General features: G+C 38.7%; 2 long non-coding RNA genes across 2 annotated transcripts; one reads left to right on the top strand and one right to left on the bottom strand.

Annotated features, from left to right (window-relative positions):
* Positions 1-8,252: 8,252 nt before the first annotated feature.
* LOC131016490 (uncharacterized) lies at positions 8,253-10,678 on the bottom strand. Its single transcript, XR_009099022.1, has 3 exons — positions 10,413-10,678; positions 8,790-8,853; positions 8,253-8,545 (listed from the first exon to the last, which is right to left on the bottom strand). It is a non-coding gene; the product is annotated as an uncharacterized LOC131016490 (long non-coding RNA).
* A 6,219-nt stretch (positions 10,679-16,897) lies between these two features.
* On the top strand, positions 16,898-18,968 carry LOC131016489 (uncharacterized). The gene is made up of 2 exons (XR_009099021.1): positions 16,898-17,206; positions 18,246-18,968. It is a non-coding gene; the product is annotated as an uncharacterized LOC131016489 (long non-coding RNA).
* The last annotated feature ends 6,095 nt before the right edge of the window (positions 18,969-25,063 follow it).

Raw genomic sequence — 25,063 nt, 5'->3', positions numbered from 1 at the left:
CTGCTATTTATTTATTGCCTAGTTAACGTTATAAGCTTCATTTCAATTACGTTTTAATGAACAAGAGAGCGAGAGAGTGTCAGACCCAACTATTGATTAGAGTATTTGGGATTTATCATTTTCTGTGAGTAGCACGATTGAAGCCCTGCTTAGCCTTCCTTGAGAGACGACTTAGGTCAACTTATCATGCTAGGATGCCCTTGTTTGATTGCGAGTCAATCCCTTAGGTGTTTTGGGTCGAGTCAAATTTTGGCACCGTTGTCGGGGAAGGCTTTAGGTGTTTGGTTGTGCTACTTTGATTTTCGTGTTTATTTTATTTTTAGTTTTGCTCGGTTATTTTCTTTCTCCTACAGGTGCGTTTGATCTATTTTGTTGAGTGTTGTGTTGCTAGGGAGTTGGAGTCTTAACAGAAATTTGACATTCTACTTGACAACATTCACCGTGCACGTGAGGTGCTTGAAACCCATGAGAGGGTACCGAGTCTCTTTTGTCTAGTGTTGGAGTTGAGAAGATGGCAGGAAGAAATTTGCAGTACATGGGGGATTTTGCTCGGCCTGTCATAGAGGCCACGAACTCAGCTATTGTGCTCCCCACTGCAGTCAGGAATTACAACCTGAAGCCCAATGATTCAAGTCTGTTTCCCCTCTTTTATGGGCTGCCGAATGAAGATGCCCAGTAGTTTATCAGAGACTTCTGCACCCAAGTGCAAACCTTCCCACTGTTAGACCTCATAGAGGAGCAGCTGAAGCTTAAGTGCCTCCCATATGTACTTAAGGATCGGCCGAGGACGTGGCTGCTATCTCTGCCGCCCAACTCCATAACCACTTGGGGGGAGGCGTGTGAGAAGTTTATGCTGAAGTACTACCTGAATCACAAGACACAGGAGATCAGAGCTCAAATCATGAACTTCATCCAAGGAGCGGACGAACCTTTTCATGAGGCTTGGGAGAGATTTCAAGAACTCCTCCGCCAGTGCTCGCAGCACCAACTGACCACTGTGATGTTGATGTAATTTTTCTATGACGGGCTGGTGCAGACTGTCCAATTCATGGTGGACAGCACTGCAGGAGGGAACATTGCTAGAAAGACTGCAGACGAGCTAAAGTGCAGTGGCACCGAGTTATGAGCTCCAGAAGCAGCTGGTCAACATGAGAAGAGAGTTGCAACAGCTGAAGATGAGCGAAGTGAAAACCCCTCCTACCCACAAGCCAAATGCCGTGAGTTGTGGCATTTGTGGCGAATATGGCCATGGTGCCAACGGGTGTCATAGGATGGACGAGCGTACTTATGAAGGAGGAGTGGAAGTCTTTTCTGCACAAGGGTATTCGAGTGGGCAACTCCAGGGTTACATGCAAGGACACGTGCAGAGTTCTCAATTCTATCAATTCCAGCAGCCTATGGGTTATCAGACCCAGCAACAGTTCTCCCCACCTCAGCAGCACCAACCTACAGGCCCCTAATTTAAGGATCAGATGCAAGCTTTCATGCAAGCTAGCAAATAGGCGATGGAGGCTCAGAGTACTACCTTCAAGTGCCTCGAGACTACAGTTAGGCAACTAACGAGGGCCTTGAATCAGCTGCAACAACAACAGCCAACTGGGAAGTTTCCAAATCAGGATCAGCAGCCGCATCAAGCTCATGTCGTGGCGGTAGTCAAGGAAAATGCCTAAAGGACCATAGGAAAATGGAGGAGCAAAACCGTTGAAGCAATAAAAGCTATCCGACGTCCAGTTCGCGTCTGCTACTAGTCACTGTTAATCTAACCCAACCACTACCGAAGCAAGGAGATCCTGGCAGTTTCATTTTTGGTATTGGTTTGGGTAGAGTTGGGGAGGTCTCGGGCATGCTAGATTTGGGTGCGGCAGTCAACTTGATGCCACTCGACATTTTTGAGAAGCTTGGCAGGAAGAAAGACAAGCTGAAGTGCACTGATATGAGAATAGAGCTAGGTGACAGTTCTATCAGCAGTCCACGAGGACTTGTGGAGGATGTCGAAGTCACGGTGAGAGGAATTAGAGTGCTGGTGGATTTTGTGATGCTTGATGCAGATAAATGAATTAGAGGAGAGAATGGTCATCTCGTTCTACTTGGCCGGCCTTCTATGGCTACCACCCACACTCGCATTGACGTGGGATCGGGAACTTTAAGTATGGCAGGGTCATGTAGATCGGTAACATTTTCAGTTTTTGATAAAAAAAATCCACTACTCCTAATCCTTCATTGATAAATTGCTCTTATGTTGAGATCATTGAGGCTGCGGATGAGGATCGTATTGTGCAAGAATTTCTTGACAACATGCAGGAGGAGGACGACATTGTGCAGGAGTTTCTTGATAGCTTGCAAGATGAGGTGGTCATTGAAGAAGAGCCGTTGGACAAGCTGCCACACGAAGATGATATAGTGCAAGAATTCCTAGCTAACCTGCAAGAGGAGACAGTCATTGAAGAAGAATTTCTGGACATGCTGCAATGCAAGGATGATGTAGTGCAAGGGTTGCAGTGTGTACTGTCTTTAGAGGAGAAGAAAAATGGGAGTTTTCAATCTGGCTCCCGAAGAAGAGTTGTAAGGAAATCATTGGATGCAATGAGCGTTGTATGCTCATTAGGAGGGCCCACAGCTGTAATTAAAGATGATGTGTTTACACAAGCACTTAAGTAGCTGACGCTTCAATCGTTCTTTGATTAAGGGGTCCTCTTAGTCGGGCTAGTGACTTAAAAACTAGCGCTGCATGGGAGGCAACCCATGTTTTCTTGCTTTCTCTTGTTTTCATTTTTCTTTCGTTTTGTTTAGGTTTGTGTTTCTGTTGTTTGGTGCAGGTTGGTGCGTTGGGGATTGTTTGTTTTGTTTTTTTTTTTTTTGGATGAGAGATAGGCAGACACCGTGGGATGCTACGGGCTCGCCACTTGGATCGGTATTCAGGAAAGTTATCCTCTTTCACCCCTCTTTTTGTAAGCACTGAGGACAGTGCTAGATTTTAAGTGTGGATGGGGGGGTGTTTGTTGGTATTTGTGGATCCTGTGGGTGCCTTTTTATTGTGATTTTTGGGCTTGCTTGTGTGGGGCAAATGGTTCCCTTTATCTTGATTGTTGCTTGGCTTCAAGTAATGATGCACACTTTGATGATTTGTTCACAAGTAAATTTCATGAACTGTGTTGGTTTGGTTGTTATCTTTGTCTCTCATGTTATGCATATTCCTAGCTTGATGTAAGTTGTTTAATGTTTTGGATGCAACACCCTCATGAGCTATTCTTGACGTGATTTGTCCGGTAGATGCTAGAGGGAGTATTTTCATTGTGATAGCCTACGATCTTATCCCTTAAGTTTGAATGTTGGTTTGTTGTGAAGTTTTCAATAGCTATGGGTCTCTGCTCCTCTGACGGTAGTGTTATGAGCATGGGAAACCACGTGAGAACATTTTGGATTACCCCCAAAAGTGTTGATCTCACGAAATTTGGCCCATTTATTGAGAATGAAATAACATCACCTTGAAAAAGAAAGTTGTATAAAATTAGATTTGGTTTGATCGTTTATCAGCTTCGAGGAAAATGGGATTTGATTATAAAAGCAATCACTTTAGGACATTCACCTCTAGTGGAGAATCAGGTCTGATCAGATTGAATTGTATCATGTGGTTGTTGCTTCTTAAAATCTTAACAATGAACATCTCGTGAGGAATGTAAATGGCTAAGAAACTTAGATTGGTTGAAGATGTGAATGGTGAGGAAGTTTTCTTGTGAACTATCATTTGGTGTCGTGACTTTGCTTGAGGACAAGCAAAGGATCAAGTGTGAGGGGTTATTTAGCCCTATTTTCTGATGAATTTCTGGGTGTTTACGTGTTATATTGACTTTTATTTTGGTCTCTTTCACTCAAGAGTTGATTGATTTGAGCTTTTGTGCTAATTTTGTTGTCTCGCGATTTTATGCTCAAATTGATTGATATGTGAACAAAAATAAAGTCAGAATTTAGTTGAATGGTCTAAAGAAGAATCGAAGTTCGTCTTGATACGAGTTCGTAGGTGAAAACGGATCTAAAATCCGACTTGAACGACGGAGAACCGACCAAAACAAAAACGCTACGCATTGCAGTGGCCGGCGCCCGTCGGGAGGCGGCGCTCGCCGTGCCCATTCTGCGAAGGGTATAGGCGGCGGCCGCCGCCCGGGCGACCATAGCCGACTGCGCGATCTGGCAGTTACATTTTTTAGGGTTTAAAATCTATTTTTTAGGGTTTTAGTTCCTATTCTCGACCCAGCCAGCCCCCAGCTGCATTTTTACTGTATTTTCTTACAGTTTTGGTAGGGAGAAACACATTAGAAACTCTCAGATTACGCTAGATCGTCGTTTCCTTTACTCAATTGTAAGTTCTATCTATTGATTTACCAAATTCTACAAGCTTTCTTGGTTGATCTTTTCCTAGATAATTGAACATGTTTTGATAATGATATTTAGTATTGATTTATGCTTTATTAATCTTATCGCCTAGTTAGTATAGTTAGATCGTTGGTTGATTTGTTAGTGTAATTCTCTGTTGAATCTATGTTGCTTTTCGTTTACATGTTCTTTAGGATTAATGATGATTAATGCTTTCCATATGTTTAAGTACTTGTTATTTCCCTTGCCTAGATAATTGTTGCTTAGTATTCCTTTGGTTAGATGCTTGTCTTTTTTCTCATGCGTAGAGAATTGTTGATCGATGTTTAAGATTTCATATTCGCTTTTTAGAGGTGTTAGATTACAATTCTAGTTTATATGCTTTATCACTACGTTCTTTATCTACTATTTATTTATTGTCTAGTTAACGTTATATGCTTCATTTCAATTATGTTTTAGTGAATAAGAGAGTGAGAGAGTGTCAGACCCAACTATTAATTAGAGTGTTTAGGATTTATCGTTTTCTGTGAGTAGCACGATTGAAGCCCTGCTTAGCCTTCCTTGAGAGACGACTTGGGTCAACTTATCATGCTAGGATACCCTTGTTCGATTGCGAGTCAATCCCTTAGGTGTTTTTGGTTGAGTCAAATTTTGGCGCCGTTGCCGGGGAAGGCTTTAGGCGTTTGGTTGTGCTACTTTAATTTTTGTGTTTATTTTATTTTATTTTTGCTCGGTTATTTTCTTTCTCCTACATGTGCGTTTGATCTGTTTTGTTGAGTGTTGTGTTGCTAGGGAGTTGAAGTCTTAACAGGAATTTGACATTCTACCTGACAACATTCACCGTGCACGTGAGGTGCTTGAAGCCCATGAGAGGGTACCGAGTCCTAATATATGTGCAGCTGACCTATTTAACCAAACTAAGGGATTAAAACCCTTAAAGTGCCGTCCAATAGCTCCAAAATAAATGGGCTGATCGGCCCTTACAAAATATAAGCCCAAAATTAATCAAAATTAGAGTATTTTGCTTTAATTAAATCTAGAATAATTAACTCTAAGCCCAATCTCTAATCTTCTCTTCAAAATCATCTAACTTCATCCAAAATTCTCGACTTTCATCATCTCCTGGCATCCACGAACCTTATTCCTCACTTCATACAATTCCTACGTCAAAAGCACCATAACCTGGGTAATATCGAATATAAACCATGGAAAATAACGCTAATCTAAATAACTAAAACACACACATCAATACTACTTGGTTAGGAGGTGTTAGATACGGAGATCTTAGTGGTTTCATAGCGACGCTTAGTCACTAGTACTTTGCTTTTGGCGAGCCACCTTCACCACCGTATGGAGTACTAGATGGACCAGCTCAGGGAGGAGGAGTTGATGCACCCCCACTTCCAGATGAGCCTTATCCGATTGTACCCCCACCCCCAGCTGATCCTACACTGATTTCGTCCGAGCCTGTTATTTTGGATCTAGCTGCTTTCTAGACATACTCACCAACGATGGAGCATGATCCATTCTCGTTTTTGTCACTTATTCTATTTCCCAACGCGGATCTGCCACCGTGGGATTTGACCCCTGTGACAACACCTTTGCCACTGCCACCCCCAGAGTCAGCACCACCTATCGTATCTACCGAGCCTCAGATTCAGCACATACCATTTTATCCCTATCCGAGAGTTCCTCTATTGCCCAAGCTAGGCACGTTGGCTTTTCAGTTGTACATGCATCCGATCCTTTACCCACCATCTTGAGACGCCCAAGCGGGAGGATCTCGACCAGCACGGCTTGATAGCAACGAGGAGGACCCGGAGTAGGAGACTCCCGAGATGACGGTCGACTATGGACGGACCCGGCTACTGCAGCGTTGGACTACTACTGACGGAGTTGAGACATAGGTACATGTTCCCGAGGTGCCTGTTTTTGGACCAATGGCGGATATTGATGTGGAAGATGAGTCAGACGACGACAGCGTTTATCATTAGATTGATGAGTACGAGAGTGAGTAGACAGAGCCGAGCGAGGATATACCTACTGATAAAGCGGAGAGCAGGGTATCTGGAGATGATGTTGACGGGATGGAAGATGAAGGACAATGATGTTTATGTTTATAGATGACAAATAATCTCAAATTATAGCATCACTGGCTAGACGTCGGGCTATGACAACATCACTATATATATATACTAGAATCTATAACATAAACATGATCATCGTCTGTCATCTCCCGTCCCGTCAACATCATCTCCAGATACCCTGCTCTCTGCATCATCAACATATATGTCCTTGCTTGGCTCTGTATCCTCACTCTTGTATTCATCAATCTAATGATAAATGTTGTCTTCATCTGACTTAACCTCCACATCAGTATCCGTTATCGGTCCAAAAACAGGCACCTCGGGAATAGGTACCCATGTCTCGACTCCGTCGGCAGTAGTCCGACACTGCAGTGGCCGGGTCCGTTCATAGCCAACCGTCATCTCGGGAGTCTCCTCATCCGGGTCCTCCTCGTCGCTATCAAGCCGTGCTGGTCGAGATCCTCCCTCTTGGGCGTCTCGAGATGGTGGGTAAAGGATCGGATGCATGTGCAACTGAAAAGCCAACGTGCCAGGCTCGAGCAGTGGAAAAACTCTCGGATAGGGATCAAATGGTATATGTTGAATCTGAGGCTCGGTAGATACGATAGGTGGTGCTGACTCTGGGGGTGGCAGTGGCAAAGGTGCTGTCACAGGGGTCAAATCTCACGGCGGTAGATCCGCACTGGGAAATGGAATAAGTGACAGAAACGAGAATGGATCATGCTCCACCACTGGTGAGTATGTCTCGAAAGCAGCTGGATCCGATATAACAAGCTCAGATGAAATCGGTGGAGGATCAGCTGGGGGTGGGGTGGGGGTGCAATCGGATAAGGCTCATCTGGAAGTGGGGGTGCATCAACTCCTCTTCCCTGAGCTGGTCCATCTGGTACTCCACACGGTTGTGAATGTGGCTCGCCAAAAGCAAAGTACTGGTGACTAAGCGTCGCTATGAAACCACGGAAATCTGCGAGCACAAAATGACCAAAATCGATCCTCAAGATGTACTGTGGCACTAGTGAAGCCACTCGGTCCTGCCACTCAGGACGTAGCTGTGGAATCAGATGCGTGATAGCCTCTGCCTTATCAATCCCGTGTGAACTAGCCTCTAACCAGCGTCTGTGGTTGAGTGCTAAAAACTCTCCAAGCGTGTCACACTCTCATGGTCCAGTGTCTCTAAACCATCGACGCATCGCCTCTCCTAAACGTCGTTGCATCCTGTAATAGAGAACATCATGTCTATCAAAAAGTGGATATAGAACTTACTTTCAATCAACAATATACTCATCCTCGTTTGATACGGTGGTGCAACGGCTATACTAGCCTCAACATTTCTCCTCATAATCCACAACCAGTGGCTCATATCATATTCCATCACCTCAGACAGTTCCGCCATCAAAACAATACATAACTCAGTAGTGAATCAAACTCAACACTCATCATGAAAGCAATAAAGAAAAATCAACAACAAACTCTTACCTCGATAAGCCAGGGGAAATGGAGCGTTGGGGTTTTGTTTCGAACTGACTCTCAAACTAGCCTAAGAATTCAAGTTTAGACTAGTACTCAATTTAAAGATAGATGCAACCTAAGGTTCAACTTAATCAAGAAATAGACTCAGAGCAGATAACCTGCTCTGATACCACTCTGTCGCAGCCCGACGTCTAGCCAGTGATAGCGTAGAGCGAGTATCGATAAGACTAAATAAAAGAAAAGAATAGAGGCAGGGAAATACTAAACTCAACATCAAGCGGAAGCAAATAACAAGTCATGCAAACTCGAGCAACATAATAACACTTCAAGGCGTAATCGACAAAAGCTTTATAACAGCAAAAGTATCGGGATTCTCGTCAACATTTACAAAGCAGACATAGCTAAATATTAGCAAAGGTTCATACTATGCAGAGTATCGCAGCAAAAGGTAAACAAATTATATGTATGAAGACATATAATCGAGAGTAAATTTCTTTATTCAAACCAAAAAGACTCCACATTATGGCAATACCATAGAAAATAGAAATACGGTAAAAGAAAATGTTATTCGAAACACGTCCCCACCAGCACCAGTCCATCATCCCTCCTCGCTTATCCTGCACGTTTAGAAATACATGCGGGGCATGAGTACAGAAAACTCAGTGGACATGTGCCAAAAAACAAAGAAAGCTTGCTCTTAGAGCTATAAATTGAACTTGCCCGCCATAAGCAAAACACAAGGATATTCATCTTAAAAGAACCTGTGCAAGCCGTTTTAATCATAAACATCATAAATAAATGATTGCACAATTAAAGTACTCATCATGTATGTACCACATCTACAACTCAACATCAGCCCACCTGAAGGCTTTAGCTCAAGCTCGTAAAATAGTCGAGGCGACTTACTTCCGTCCTCCGCTCGTTTCTTCAGATATCGTCATCAACGTAGAAGGTTCATGAGATAAAATAAACATCAGTTAGAAACTTACTTACTAAAGACTCCATTCTTATCTTAGTGCTATCCCATCACTCATCTTTGATTCACTCCAACTATCTTAATCTCCTAAGTATATACTACTTAAGAAATCGAAAATCATATTCTTGACTTAACACTCATATAGGACTAAACTATATTAATAATCAAACATATATACATGCACACACATAAGGCACACAATCTCACATTAGCACATAGAGAAGTTAATCAAGTTTATTGACATCATAGCAATCCTACTTAAAAACTTTTTGTAAACTTTGAAACATAGTTTTAGTTGGGGAAAAATTCCCAAAAATTGAATTTAGAAAGTTAGTAACATAGTATAAAACATTCTTAAACCAGTCATTCAAGAAAAATTCACATAAACAACTAATCTCAAATTATAGCATTCTTGACAAACTAAACTCGAGACTCCTTCGTCGAACAATTCTCTAAAATTCAAATCAAGCTCGCATAATTCACAAGAACACAAATATAAAATCATATGACTCAAGAAAATTTCAAAGTTGGCTTCCCCTTTGACCATCATTTTCGGTCAACATCCAAAGGTGTAGGGGTTGGTTTGTTTTGTCTCAAAACGCATATACAAGCTCAAATAATCATCACATAGTCATATATGTTCACATCTAACTCATAACTCATCACATATGCGAGACTCTTCTTATGCACGCAAACTATACTCGAGGGCTTTCACATTTCAACAATATTTCACAAACTAATCATGCTATAATTCTTTATAAAGTCCAATTAGAGCATAGACATCATTAATCCAAACGTTGACCTCATAAATCATAAATACCCAAATCCTAGTAAACTAAACTCAAGCAATTTCACACATAATCAACAATTAATCAAATTGACCATTAATAATCATTCCTAGCATGCTTAATAACATTTATTCATAGCCAAATTTGAAAACCAACAAATAGATTAAAAAGCCCAAATTTTTATTAAACTAAACTTTTGGAAAATTCACAAACATGCATAAATCTTTAATCAAACCTTAGATATATCAAATTGAGCTATTCAATCATATGAATAAACCATCAATTAGCATATCAAGGCATAGACACACATATATCTAATTCTCATTAAACTAACTTACATCCTCACTCATCAATCCATCACAATCATCAATTCAATCCTTCAAACATCAAATTAGTAGTCTCTATAGCTCATATGAACACTCAATTCATCATTCAATCCACAAACTCAAAAATTCCCAATTTTAGGCAAACTAACTTAAGTAAAATTTCATAACTCTTCTCAAAGCTTTGCAACACACATAGGAATCATCTTAATACACTTCAAATAGCATAAATCTCACTCCAATTTAAGAAAAGAAAGAGAAAATTTTTTGGGGGGCTAGGGCCCCAAATTTTCGAGAATTATAGAAAAGGGGAGGGGGTGTTTTCCTTGTTTTAATCATGCATATACACAGATATATCACACCATGGAGTCTAGATCCAAGAAATTAGAACACTTACTCAAAGATTTAGAGAGAGAGAAAAAGAAAATCCTTCACTCTTAACTCTAGCTTGGAAAATCTTTCAAATAACTCTTAAATTCAAGGATATAGAGGTGTAGGGTTGATTTCTATGGATGATTTTTGTGTAGAGATGAAATATGAAGCTTTGAAAGTCTCATCAATGGAGTTCCATGGAAGAAAAGAGAGAGAGATGAGAGAGGGGGAGGGGCGTGAGTTAGGGAGTGAGGGGGAGAGAAAGAAATTTTTTTGGTTTTTGTTTGACGCACAACTTGCTCTCTAAGCCACATGTTTAATTAATGCACATTAAAGCACATTAAATGCTCTCTACACTACTAGGCCACTTGGCTAAAATTCACATGCTAAACTAATAAAAAAAATAATAAATGTGAGTGTAGGAAAGTGTAGGAAATGGTATTCATGTATAAACACTCACTAATTATGTAATACGTACCCCGCCCATTTATATTAAGTTTAGAATTTATTTTAAGCTTGGAATAAATTATTTATGCTGGAGAAATGAAAATGAATTTATTTTTAATGCCAACAAAATGATTTACAAAATCTTTTGTAAAATTCAATTATTCAAATCTTTATGCATTGCATATTATTTAAAGTGATTATGTGAATATATAGATTAATTCTATATGTTAGCATTTAAATTATATACGATTTAAATTAAGGTCTATACTAGACTTTGATTATTATATATTTTGGACTTTGATGATTTATATTGGGTCTTATTTTATTAAATCTTACTTGTTAATAACCAAAGCCCAAAAGTCATTTTCCTTTTTTTTATCAGAGCCCAATCCAACTCCACTCCCTTCGTAGCTGCTGCAAGTACAGCATCACGCCATGCTCAAGCAGCTCAACCAATCCCTCAGCTACTCTATTTACCCCATTCCTTCAAACTATTCACTCCATGCCTTTTATTGTTCATCCTTTTACCTTTAAAATGCCTTTCTCATATGCCTAACTCCTCACTCCAACAACAAATCTCAACCAAGTTTCGGTAAAGATCTCATTTCTCTCTTCAATTCTCTTAAAGCATCAAGAACAACTTTTTAACCATTTTGTTTTTCTGCAAATATTTTCTACAGAACAAGAGCACATCACAATTCACCTCTTGAAGGTGAATACTCCTAATCTGCAGACCTCTACTTATTTTTTTTGCAATCTTTTAAGCCATGCCTTCACTTTGAACTATTAGTTCTTTTCCCCAACTGTATATGCTTTTCAGCTTGTGCTCATCGGAAACACCAATCGTAGCTACTCACTGAGACATATTGCAACAACTTCATAAACTCCTATAATGTTATATTTATGTTTATACAAATCAGTACATACGAATAAGAAAAAACATAAACCCATGAGTAAAAATAGAATCTTGAAGCTTTTATGTATCCTTTGTTTTTGAACTTGTTGCATCGAGCCCGATTTGTGTGTGTGTATCCGGTTGTTGGGTCGTTGGAGGCGCGGTTGTCGCTGGAGTAGTGTCTGAGAGGTCTGAAGTGTGGGATATGAGGTGGTGGAGAGAGAATGAAGGGGAAGAGGGAGAACAGGTGGCTGGGACGGCAATGGCAGCCGCTGCTGCTGCTCACTGGAATTGGAGAAGAGGGGTTCGGTGTTGGGGTTTCGCGATGTATTTCAGAGGCAGGCGGCGGTGGCTTCGAGCTGCTATCCGGCTGGAGTGTGCATAGGGAGGAAAAGGGAGGCAGAAATGAGAGAGAGGTCGAGAGCTGACCCGGCCGGCGGCTTCTAGCTGGAATAAAAGTCGTGGCGGCCGGAGTTTAGTGAGGGAGAGAGAGGAAGGCGATTGTGTGTGAGAGTGATTGAGAGAGAGAGAGAGAGACGACAGAGGTGAGGGTGTTGGGTCCTGGAAGGTCTAGTATATGTGTATGGGAAGGGAGAATTACACCTAAAGATAGTTTTTCAAATTCAAACACAATACAACCTTTCAGCAGTTAACTGATACTGGAATGTAGGAAAGATGAATCAGTTAAAGAGAGATTGAAGACTGATACTGAAACACTTCAGTAAAGATATCAGTTAAGAATTTAACTGATACACTCAATGAGCTTCAGTCTTGGATTGAACAGAGAAGTGTTATGAATCTTACTGATTATCCGAAGATTTATCAGTTAGACTAATAGTACATGCAGTGATAAACTTTGTCTTTTGAAAAAAATCTTTTTATACACACATTGTCAGGTTAAATGTTTCACTTTGCAATTAATCAGTTTTCAGTTAAAGACAATTGAGTACAAGTAAGAATGTAAAACTGAAAGCGATAAACGGCAAAAAGATTTTTATGTGGATTGGAACAAGTTCCTACGTCCACGGTCAGTAGATCACACTGACAAATACTCTGGGCTTGTGCTTGCGGGTGCACAGCAAACCTTGAACTGAAACGACACGTTTCAGCACCAACACACTGGGTTGGATTTCTCAAACACACTTTGTGCGCACTGGGCACTAAGATCTCTTGGAGTCAGAACACTGGTCTGAACTCCACACTACTCAAACACTTTTTTCGGTTAGTTGAAAATGAGGTTCGAAGTACCAACTTGATTACGAAGAACAAGCTATTCAGTAATCTGAACTTAGGCTTAGAATGAACAAGATATATGCCTAATTGCTCTAAGAGAATGTGAGTAATCAGTAATCTGATTTTGGCTTGGTTGATTCTCTTCTTCGATTCAAATTGTGGAATTACTTGGAATGGCTTAGGTGCAATTTTGGCAGCGTTTCAGCTTGAGCTTTTGAATCGGTTAAGATTGAAGTGATCCTCGAGCGCTATTTATATGAGATGTCTTGATAGATCCGTTGGCGGAGATGGTCTTCAAGAATTCATCTGTTGTGAGATATTCAAATCTTGGCTGAGGCTTCAATCTTCGAGGTTCCTTGATTTGGTGAGAAAGGTCTTCTCAGATGCAGGAGGTAGACTCCCTCTGAAAAGTAATCACCAAAAAGGAGGGCTCTGCAGAGAAAATGACGATCCTCAATATCTCTACATTTAATGCGGCTGAACTTGGAGGTGCGTGGCTTCCTTTTTAACGTTGGAGTTTCAATCCGAGGAAGAATGTCAACTGATACTTGACATTAGTATCAGTCTGCTAATTCCACGTAGCCAGTATTTGATGAATCAGCCATAACTGATTCTCCAGTTAAGTCGAACATCGGTATTTGACTTCTGCTTTAAATTGCATCATCAGTTGGGTTCTTCAGTCTTCAGTCTTTAATCCTCCGATCTTCAGTTTTCAGTCTTCAGAACACTAGAAAAACTAGAAAGCAAACTCTAACAGTTGAGTTCAAAAGATTCTAGTCCATTACAAAGAAAACTATGAATTTTGGTATCATCAAAACTAGGGATAGGATATTTCCTTAAGTTCCCAACAGAGGGGAAAACAGTTGTGAGGAAGAAGAGAGAGAGATGAGGGTTTTGTGTTTAGAGTTTGGGCTGGGCCAGGTTTTATTTATTTTAATTGGGCCGATTTCTCTTGTTTCAACTGGGCTGTTTTTATTAATTGAATTGGGACTGCATAATTAAATCTTTTGGGCCGTTTTTAACTTCATATATCGGGCCTTTTTATTTGAATAAGTTGGGCTAAATTTTATTTAATTAAAGAAATGTTTTTAATTAATTTATTAATTAGACTTATATTTAGTTTGATTTATTAATTACTAAAGAATGAATTACATAATAATATTATTATGTCCATATGTATTGAGTGTAATTATTTATTATATGATTTAAAGCATTAAATGAATTTGCATTATGAACTTTACAAACAAAGGTATTTATGATTAAATTGGCTTTATTTTAAATCCATTTATCAAAGAAAATCGAGCAAGAATGTTGTTGGTGTCCTTAACTCAAGAATTTAATTTTCACTATTTCTAATTAAATTTTGAAAACCCGGCGTGATGAATCAAGATTAGATATTATTTGACCATGACTTAAGATTAGATTCAAGAGACCTATTAAGATTATAGATTTCTTGTAGGCTTTGTGGATCGTGAGGACTAGCGCTGCTATTCCGATTCAGAGTTAAGATTAAATGACAGGCATTGCCTATACAGTTGGGCTTATTTTACAAATGTATGATTTAGCTATTGGGCTTAAATGTTTCAATGAAATGAAAATTGTTTATCCGATAAAATATTTTTGTGCACTCTGCTCTGTTTAATGCTCGCATAAGTTAATCGATCGAGGTTCTCTCTTGACATAACACGTTATTTGAGAATTGTGTACACCTATTAGCTTACTCGGTGGATTGATCTCCATTCGGGCACTAATCATGTATGAGGCGTTATAAGGGTGCTTGACGGGATGTGTTCCGGGTAAGCAGGAGTAATGGATCCATCGGTGGCTAAAAGGTCCGAGATCGCAGCGAGTAACGGAAAGGGAGTGTGAGAATTGCGCGAAAATATATGAAATGTTTTAACATGCTTAGAAGTTATTTCACTTTAAAACCTTCCAAGTTATATCAAGTATAATTGGATAAACTTCTCTTATGAATTATGAAATGTTTATGAAAATGCTAGCCCACTAAGTACACTACTACTTAGCCCAAATATTTTCAAATGTTTTTCAGGTTGATTGGTCGGTGCTGACGGGGCAGAGCTGAGGCTAGGGTTCAACTCCGTATTTTGTCTTTCGCTGTTGCACTAGCTTTTATTTGTCTTTTGTTTCTCCAACCTAAGACTTCTCTGTTAGATCCTAAATGATATTTCTTATCGAGCTTAGACTCTTTAACTTCTAGTATCATGTTATTAAATGTTGGTTATCAGAAGTATGAAACCAAACTTGTGATCCTAAGGTTTAGTATGTTGTTGAATGATTAGTATCTTTTGATATCTGTCTTTCTTCGTTCAAGAGGGCCTTGCCCGGTCTTTTTATCCTATTATTTGGGTTCAACAAGGTTTTTCCCTTGTTTATTTCTATGATTTAGTCACACCTCGATATAGTTTATTCATTCAAGAATTGGGGTGTGACAAATTAAATCAAAACTAAGTATTCATGTGGCCAAATTAATTATAGCACGTCATCTTCCATAATTAAATCCATACTTATCTCAAAGAAACAAAAATCTAGAAATTTTGTTAAGAGAATTTTAATATCAATAGTAAGGTCACTATTCACGGATTGAAAATAAAATCGATCTCGTTCATTAAAGATTTCAAAATAAATCTTGTGTGCTATCAATCTCAAGAAAAATCATAATTATTCAATCATCAAAGCACACATATCAAATAAGTCACATAATCCGTCAATCAAATAATCTCACACATCGTCACATCAAAGTAATCAAATTCATCGCCAATCTAATCGTCTCTCGAGTTCGACTCGCCTCTATAGGGTCTCTCGCTCACTTACCTCGACTCTAATTCTAGCCGGGAGTCCTTATGAGACTTACTAAGACAATTGGTCTCAAGGATAGCTATGTTTCCTTAATAGGAAACAAAATAAAATCTCTTCTCAACTCAATAAACAACTCTGTCCCAACTCATTCTAACAAAGCGATTCATTCACTAGTTCTATCATCAGCTTCTAAAATACTCACATCTTCGTCTATCAAGAAACTCTGTCTCATCCAGTATAAGCAAAATCTAGTATGTCGATATCTCAGTACTCTTAATAATGTCTCAACACTATTAATAATAAAGAAAAAGTACGGGGTGTTACAGATGCATAGCTGATGTGTATGGATAGAGAAGCATAGTATAGTGTGTGTATTAGTAGATAGTACATATCTATAGATGCCTAGTACTTATGATGCCAGTATAGGTAGAGCATCATTGTAGTATTATGGGATTGTTTTGTTGTATATACACCCCACCTTTTTTATAAGACCTCGAGAGAGGCAATTTTTCTGTTTATATAGATGTTGATGACATGAGAGTCTTTATATCTTATTAGAGCCTTGATATCGATTGTTTTGATGCATGACGATATACGAATAGCAGTTTGGACAAGAACTGTGATATTATATACGCGATGCAAGATTGAGTTGAGAGAAAGAACTCGTGTGTTGTGATGAACAAGGACTAGCTCCGAGGCTAATATTTATATATCTTTCTCCTTTATAGTATGCCTCCGAGTATGGAAGCAAAAGACTCAAGGTGATGTTTCTCTGGAGCTACCAGGCACCCTTGAAGAACAAAATGAGATGCTTATTCTACTAGTAGCCAATCAGCAAACGGAGATCGAGAAGCTCAAGCATCAACTCGAATGCAGAGATATTTATGCCTAAAAGTATGTACGCAAACTGTAATACCCCGAACCTTTTTTAATTTATTTATAATTTAATTACAATATATTAGAGATGTTTATGTTTAAATTAAATATTTTATGACGTTATTAAAACTAACGGATTTGATTTTTTTAAAATGTTGTACAGGTTGTCCGACTTAGAGCGAGGATTCGCCCCTAGCAAAATTTAAATTTACGTATGAATAAATCTTAAAGAATAAGTAAATGGAATATTCTAGAATTGATTTAATATTAAAATATTAAGGATTTTTGTAATAAATAATATAATATTAATGAATAAACTTGAATATTCTAGAATTGCTATTGATAAGAAATATCTAAGATATTTTGTATAAAGTATTAATAAAGATGTAATTATCTAGATGTTTCTAGTGCTAGTTTTGTATATATATATATATAGAGAGGAGTCTTATTTTTCCTACACTCATATCTCTCCAATCTCTCATTCTCTCTCATTCCTTGCATATCACCACTCTTCACTCATTCTCTCATTTAATTTCCAGCAGCTAATTAAGGTAATTTCTTCTAATCCATTTCTTGTTTTTTTTCAATTTTGATTGTTGAATTTGAAAGGGTTTTGCACTTCTCTTCCATTCTTGTTCTTCTTAATCGATGGCTAAAGGTCTTGAGTAGATATTGGTGGGATGGAGTCTGTTGTGTGTGAGTGAGGAGGAGGGATTACCGGAACAGTAGTTCCGGCGGCGTGGTGGCTGCCGGCATGTGTTTTGCTGTGTTTTATTTTTCCCCTGTTTTTGACAGCAGCAGGATCGTACCTTGCAGACCGTTTTTCATCTGTTTTCTTTCATCAAACCCCATCAATATAGGTACCATTAGAAAGCTATCGTCGTTGGCTTTCCAACAGTACCTTCGGATTGTCAATCCGACACCGGACGACGGAGTTATGAGCCAATCAAGTCAGGGCGTCGGGTCTGTGCGCGAAGGTTTCCGCGCGAGTTTGAGTCGACCTTCCGGCGTCAAATCGATGCTGTGAGGGAGAATAAATTTAGAGGTTTTGTAGCTCATGTCGTAGACGTTCTAATCATAGGTTTTCTTCTTGAGATCTAAGGTCTCATCGGTCGAGATGTAGTTCCATATGTGTTGAATATGAGTTTTAATATGTTATGCTTATTTTAATTCTTATTTGGGAATTTGAATTAGATTTTTGATGATTGTTTCACCTTGAACACATAAATAGATAATCAAGACATTTGCTTTTAATATTATTAGCCAAGAATTGAAATAAATTATAAGGATTATGGTGATCTAAACTTAGTATATTATATAATTAAATTATATGATTATAATGAAGTTAGATTAGTATAATTTATACTAGTAATTGAAACTATGAATTTATAATTTGTAGATTCATAAAATTTTCAATTATGGTCTTCAGCTTCAAGTGTATTGTAGAATTTTCAAGAATATATATATATATATATATATATATATATATATATATATATATTCAAGAGAGATTAAAAATATTTTATAAAGAAATGAGAGCTTATTCAAGAATAAGTGTTTGTAATGAAACTAAGTTTAAAGTGTTTCAAGTGCTAGGAGTGGCGCATCCAAGGCTCGAGGAGGACAACCGAAGCAAGCTTGAAGAGGTTTGAATTCAATCACTTAAGGTGGGGTTTACTTTTATCTGTAAGCGTAGTTGTTACATGGTTATAATCATTGTTGTGTTGTGCGTCATTCATATGAACTAATGGGACCCACAAGGGGTCGGATCCACAAGGGATCAAAGAGCTGAACGGCCCACAAGGGGTCAGGTCCACAAGGGACCGAGACTAGTCTCACAAGATGTCAGCTAAGTGAAAAATTATAAGAGTTCAACATGTTATGATTCATTACACAATTGGTTATAACTGCTTGCAGTGTTTACCCCACTGAGTGTGCTTGCACACTCATACCCTATTATTTATGATTCTTTTCAGGTTAAGGAGTTGACGGCAAGACAGCAGACATGGAGCTCCACATTCTCCCGTTCTATTATATGATGAAGTATTATATGTTGCTGTTTTTGGTAAATATATCTTGCTACTAACCAACTTAGCCTTTTCCAATTTTGGTGGGTCGAGACTTTATATATATTGGTTTATGATCATGCATTTTGATGACGGCTGTGACCGAATATATATATTTTGTTTACCGTATGTGTAGTTACGAGCTGTGCCTCGAACACGTTAATTATAGTATTAAACTTTATGGTTATATTTTGTATGTACTCCACCTTTTTATATATATAAATATGATGCTTAAATAAAGTTATTATTGAATGTCGTTTATATAACTTACAGCTTCCGTTGCCTTTGAAATATATATATATATATATATATATATATATATATATATAGGGTTAGGTTTTATTGAGAAGCTCAAATGTGTTGAGAAGTTGAGAAGCAATCCAATAGATGAACATGTCAATTAGTTTTTATGAACGCGGGTTTGATCTGGGGTTCGATCCTTGGCGGTGGCGTATTTTTTAACAAATTAAATATATTCGTATGTTCGTCAGCTATATTTGGTATGTTCAAAGAATATATTGATCTGGGGTCTAATTGCCATGTTCAATAAAATGTACTGACATATTCATCTATTAGATTGCTTCTCAACTTCTCAACACATTTGAGCTTCTCAATTGAACCACTCCCTATATATATATATATATATATATATATATATAGTATTTTGGCAGGATTATTATTGTAGTTTTACAGCTTCTGTTGCATATTTTTTTATATTGGAAAAGAGAAATAAAATTTTGATAATTTTTCTATTACACATATAGTATATTTTAATAACTCATTGGTTAAGTATTATTACTTTTAATAGTAATATTTATTAGATTACTATATAATCAAAAAAAAGGAAATTTTTTTCTATTTTTCTTTATAGCCTATACTTCAATTAATATTAGAGAAATGAAATAAATGAATATTTTTGGTAGCATCTCCTATTCGCAAGGGATGGGGGCGTTACACAAACTGAAGGAAGTTGAATCTATGCTCAATGATGTCCAAGATGAGCACACAATCTACATTGCGACCCTTCATGAACGTCTCAAGATGCTATCGAATGCTTTCTTTGATCATGCCAAACTGGCTATGCCTGCAGTCGCCGCTCTTCCAATGCTGAAGAATGATGTTGGCGTTATCAATACTCAGCTCGAGCTTGCAGACCTCAGAGTCAAGAATCTTCACCTAGATGCAATCAACGAAGTGGATAAACTCCATGAAGAGATCCTATCTGCTACTGATGTACAGATGATCATCGGAGAAGCCCTCGTGCCTATTACCGAGCGAATGGATAAACTGGAGTCCGAACTTCATGATGTTCGTGACTAGAGCAACCCAACTGTGGTCCAAAAGATGTTTGATGATCTTCAGGACCTTCAAGACAAGTTAGGCTACATCCCCGGTGATGATGCCAAAAGGAGGAAGAATATAAGCATCCAATCCAAGCTCCTCCTGCTGCTGAAGGTTCTGTTGGATCAATCGGAGCAGGAAAGGAAAATCAGTTGCCCAGTCCCATTCAAATGAGTACAAGAAAAGGTCTCATCCTAAAGATAGAGACAACGAGCCTCGGGCCAGAAAGCAACTCAAGCTTTCAGACCCAACTGAAGCCAGAACTGAAGCTCATGCTACTGCTCTTTCTCCCACTCTTCAACTGAAAGACCGTCAACTTCTGAAGAACTTCATCGAAGAAGGACTTCTGGTATCCCATGCGCAGATGTTTGATCGTCACGAAACTTGGGTACCAGAGGATATGAATGAGTGGTGGGAGAGTTTGAAGGAAATATACACGAAGTGGATAGTCTTTCGTGATTTCAAGAAAGATGCAAACATTCAAAGACAACTTGGAAATATTTCCTCAACAACTGGTATGAGAGAAGATGATCAAGAGACTGATAGCAGCACAAAGAGAAGCAAGAATCAGCATGATTCCTTATCCCCTAAAGTAGTACGTAAACCCTCCTAGAACCAAAGGGCATGTCAACAGGGAGACCATCAAGAGGGAGGTTGTTGCTGTCTGCAAGATTTGGGGAATCGATGAGAAGAAGAACCCCAACAACTTTGCAAATGTCAAGAATGCAGTTTTCGGTATTTATCTTCAGAAGCCTTAGCTTTGTTTTCAGTTGTATTTATTTTGCTTACTGCTTTGGCTATGTAACTGTTAAAATTCAAGAACTGATAACTTGTCAGTTCTTATGTAATGAAAATACCGGATTCTTGACCTCAACCTGAAGACAATATCTTTTTGTCTAGGCTCTGATTAATTGCATATGTTTTTCAGTTTTGTTGTCTTCCTTATTCTTTAACTGATTAGTTTTCTTCCAATTCGTAAGATAATAGGTTATATTGTTAAGGGGGAATAGTATTCACCCAGTTTAATATCTTGCTTTCAGTCGTCGCTTGTCTTAGGACTGATTGTATGGTTTTGGCATCATCAAAAAGGGAAAAATTATTGAAAAATTTATGAAATATCCTTGTCCTAGTTTCGATGATACAAAAACCCTTAGATTTTCCTTCATTAGACTAGAACTTTTTGAACTCAAGTGTTAGAGTTCAGTTTACTAGCTAGACTGAAGATTTAAAGACTGAAGATCGCTGGACTAAAGATCGAAGGAATGAAGACTCTTGACTGAAGATCGAAACTGAAAGGGCTGAAGACAAAATACTAAAGTATTTTGAAGGACGAAATTGTCACTGAAGATTCAGTTTTGACTGAATATTTGTGCTGGCCACGTGGAAATAATGGACTGATACATAAATCAAGTATCAGTAGACATTCTTCCTGGGACTGAACTTAAGTTCAAAATAAGTTACGTATTCACACAAAGTACAGCTGCATTAAATGCAAAGATATGAAGATCGTCCTCGCCTGAACAGAGTTTCCCATTTCGTGCTAACTTTTCAGAAGCACCATGCTCCTACTGCTAGAGACGCCAAATCCTCAACTAATCAGGAAACTTGAAGATTGAAGCCTCAGCCGAAGATTTAAATCTGTCTCATAACGGCCGAAATCTTGAAGACCATCTCACCAACGGATCTATTCAAGATTTCGCCTATAAATAGAGCTCGATGATCACTTTCAAAATTCACCGATTCAAACACTCAAGCTGAAGCTCTGCCAAATTTGCGACTCGGCCTATTCACTGTTATCCAAAGTTTGAATTGAAGAAAAGAATATCCAAAGCCAAATCAGGCACTGATTACTTAAATTCTCTTACAATCTTAGGCAATCTTATTGTAAACCCTTAGCCTAAGTCCCGATTACTGAGAGTCTGTTCTCTGTAATCTAGTTAATATTCGAACCCTTTTTAAAATAGCCAAAAGAGAGTTTGAGAGAGAGAGAGAGAGAGAGTTCTAGACCGTTGTCTGAACTCAAGAGTTCTTAACCCCCGCAAGAAATACGTTTGTACTCTTTGCAACTGCGAGCTGAGAAGGAGACGAGAAGTCCAATCCAGTGTATTAATTGGCATTGAAACCTAGTTGTTTTAGTTTAAGGTTTGTTGTGCACCCGTAAGCACAAGTCCAGAGTATTATCAGTTTGATCAGTTGGCCGTGGACGTAGGAACTTGTGTCTGAACCACGTAAAAATCTCTTGTTGTTTACTGCTTTCAGTTTTATTACACCTTACTTGTGCACAAGCGATTTATTTAACTGAAAAAGAGAAACCTAAAAACTGACAAAGTGTTTATCAAATGTTATTTCTTAAAGTTTAATTTTCTGCTGCTGGTGTTATCAGTCTAATTGACAAATCCTTAGATAGTCAGTAAGATTTATAACACTAATCTGATTTCAAAATATAGGCTGAAACCTTATGTGGATTATCAGTTATCGCATCGTGCCAGACTGAAATCAAATACTGAACAATTTCAGTATCAGTCTAACCCCTTTTCTTAACTGAAATCTCTTTGACTGTTGACTTCAGTCTAAACTCCTTCAGTATCAGTTGATATACTTGTAAAGTAAATTGACGAAGAAATTGCGATTAACACAAAAGATTTACGTGGTTTGGGCCGAAACCTTACATCCACGGGACCAAGAAAGGGAGCTTCTTTTATTGATTCGCGAACTGAGAATTTTACAGAATGTTACAAGTGTTGACTGATGTTACTTCTACATTAGACACCCAATTGCTCATTATATAGCAAGCTTTGAAAATAACGAGCTGTAAACAACCATCAAAGAAACCGTTATGCAAAACAGTTAGCTCTGCAAAGGAAACTTTAACTCTGTCTCTGGAGTGTTGACTCTGCCTTGGCAACTCTGACTCCGATATGCCTCGGCTCTGACTCTGGCAGCAGCGCGATCTCTCTGCTCTGCCAGCAGCGTGATCTCTCTGCTCTGGCAGAAGACCGATTCCTCTGGCGAAGGCAGCGGCGCGATCTCTCTGCTCTGGCAGAAGACCGATTCCTCTGGCGAAGGCAGCGGCGCGATCTCTCTGCTCTGGCAACTTCACCAGAGTAAACTTTATGACACCAGAGTATACAAACTGGATTATAAGCTTACGAAATCATAGACAACAAATCTCCACCTGATTTATTAAGCTAATAATCGACAACAATAACAAAGGCTCCAGTTCTTCCTCCGAAACATTTTAATTCTGTATCAAACTTCAAATCAGCAGATTTATCAACTTAAGACAATGCTCAAACTTAGCAGTAGGCAAAGCCTTAGTCAGCGCATCAGCTGCATTCTCCTCTGTCCCAACTTTCTCCATCTTCACCAATCCTTGATCAACTATATCTCTTATGAAATGCATTCTGACATCTATATGCTTAGATCTCTCATGAAAAGTTTGATGTTTCATAAGATACAAAGCACTCTGACTGTCACACTTCAAAATTACAGAACTTTCCTCAATACCAAAATCGTGCACTAATCCTTTGAGCCACACAGCTTCCTTGACAGCTTCGGTTGCAGCCATGTACTCTGCTTCAGTGGTTGATAATGCAACTACAGATTGTAGTGAAGATTTCCAACTAACAGCTGATCCAAAGAGTGTGAAAATGTAACCTGACTGAGATCTCCTGTTGTCTGTGTTAGCAGCATAGTCAGAGTCAGTGTATCCCATCAAGAAAGGTTTGCTGATGTCTTCCTTCCTCTGGAACAAAATAGCTCTGTCTGCACTGCCCTTTAGATACCTCAGCACCTTCTTGAGAGCTTCCTACCAGGATCCACCATATACCTGCTCATAACACTTATAGCTTGTGCAATGTCTGGCCTAGTGCAGACCATTGTGTACATCAAGCTTCCCACTAAATTTGAGTAAGGTATATTTATCATTTGGTGTCTCTCTGCGTCATTCTTTGGCTTTTGTTTATCTGAGAGTTGCAGATGAACAGCTAGGGGCACTGTAACAGCCTTTGATTCATGCATATTGAATTTCCTTAACATCTTCAATATGTAATCTTTTTGACATAACCATAGCTTTCCAGCCTTCCTATCTCTCACGATATCCATCCCAAGAATCCTTTTAGCTGCACCAAGATCTTTCATTTCAAATTCTTGATTCAAACCATCTTTGATTACCTTGATTTCAGCCTTATCTTTGCTAGCTATTAACATGTCATCTACATATAGCAGCAAATATGCAACAGTAACTTCATTCATTTTCTTCAAATAAACGCAGCTATCATATGCAGATTTTGTGAATCCCATCAACTCCATATGCTCATCAAACCTTTTGTACCATTGCCTTGAACTCTGTTTGAGACCATATAAGCTTTTCTGAAGTAAAGACACCTTGTTGCTTGTCTCTTGATGTACAAACCCTTCTGGCTGGGCCATATGTATCTTCTCCTCCAACTCTCCATGTAGAAATGCGGTTTTAACATCCATCTGCTCAAGCTCCATATCAAACTGAGCTACAACTGACAGCATAACTCTGATGGAAGTATGCTTAACCACAGGTGAGAATACTTCATTATAATCAATTCCCTCCTTTTGAGTGAAACCTCTTGCCACCAATCTTGCTTTGTACCTGGTCTGCTCCTTCCCAATAACCTCAATCTTCTTCTTGAAGATCCATTTGCAGCTTACTAATTTCTTGTTCATTGGCTTTGACACCAGTATCCAGGTACCATTCCTTTCAAGAGAGTTCATCTCCTCCTTCATGGCTAAGAGCACTACTACAAAAAAGCTCATAGACTACAGTTTAACACCGTAGTCTATGTGATTTAATAACCGTAGTGATAGATGGTGTAGTCTATTCCCATCAATATAGACTACGGTTTCATAACCGTAGTCTATAGTTATGGGAATAGACTACATTTTTAGACGCACATATACTACGTGTGGAAACCGTAGTCTATGTGTAATCATATACTACATGTGGAAACCGTAGTTAATTCTGTTCGA

Source organism: Salvia miltiorrhiza, chromosome 3 (assembly GCF_028751815.1).
Source record: "Salvia miltiorrhiza cultivar Shanhuang (shh) chromosome 3, IMPLAD_Smil_shh, whole genome shotgun sequence".
NCBI classification, from domain to species: domain Eukaryota; kingdom Viridiplantae; phylum Streptophyta; class Magnoliopsida; order Lamiales; family Lamiaceae; genus Salvia; species Salvia miltiorrhiza.
The sequence above is the reverse complement of the archived record's forward strand: the minus strand, read 5'-3'. Positions and strand labels throughout refer to the sequence as shown.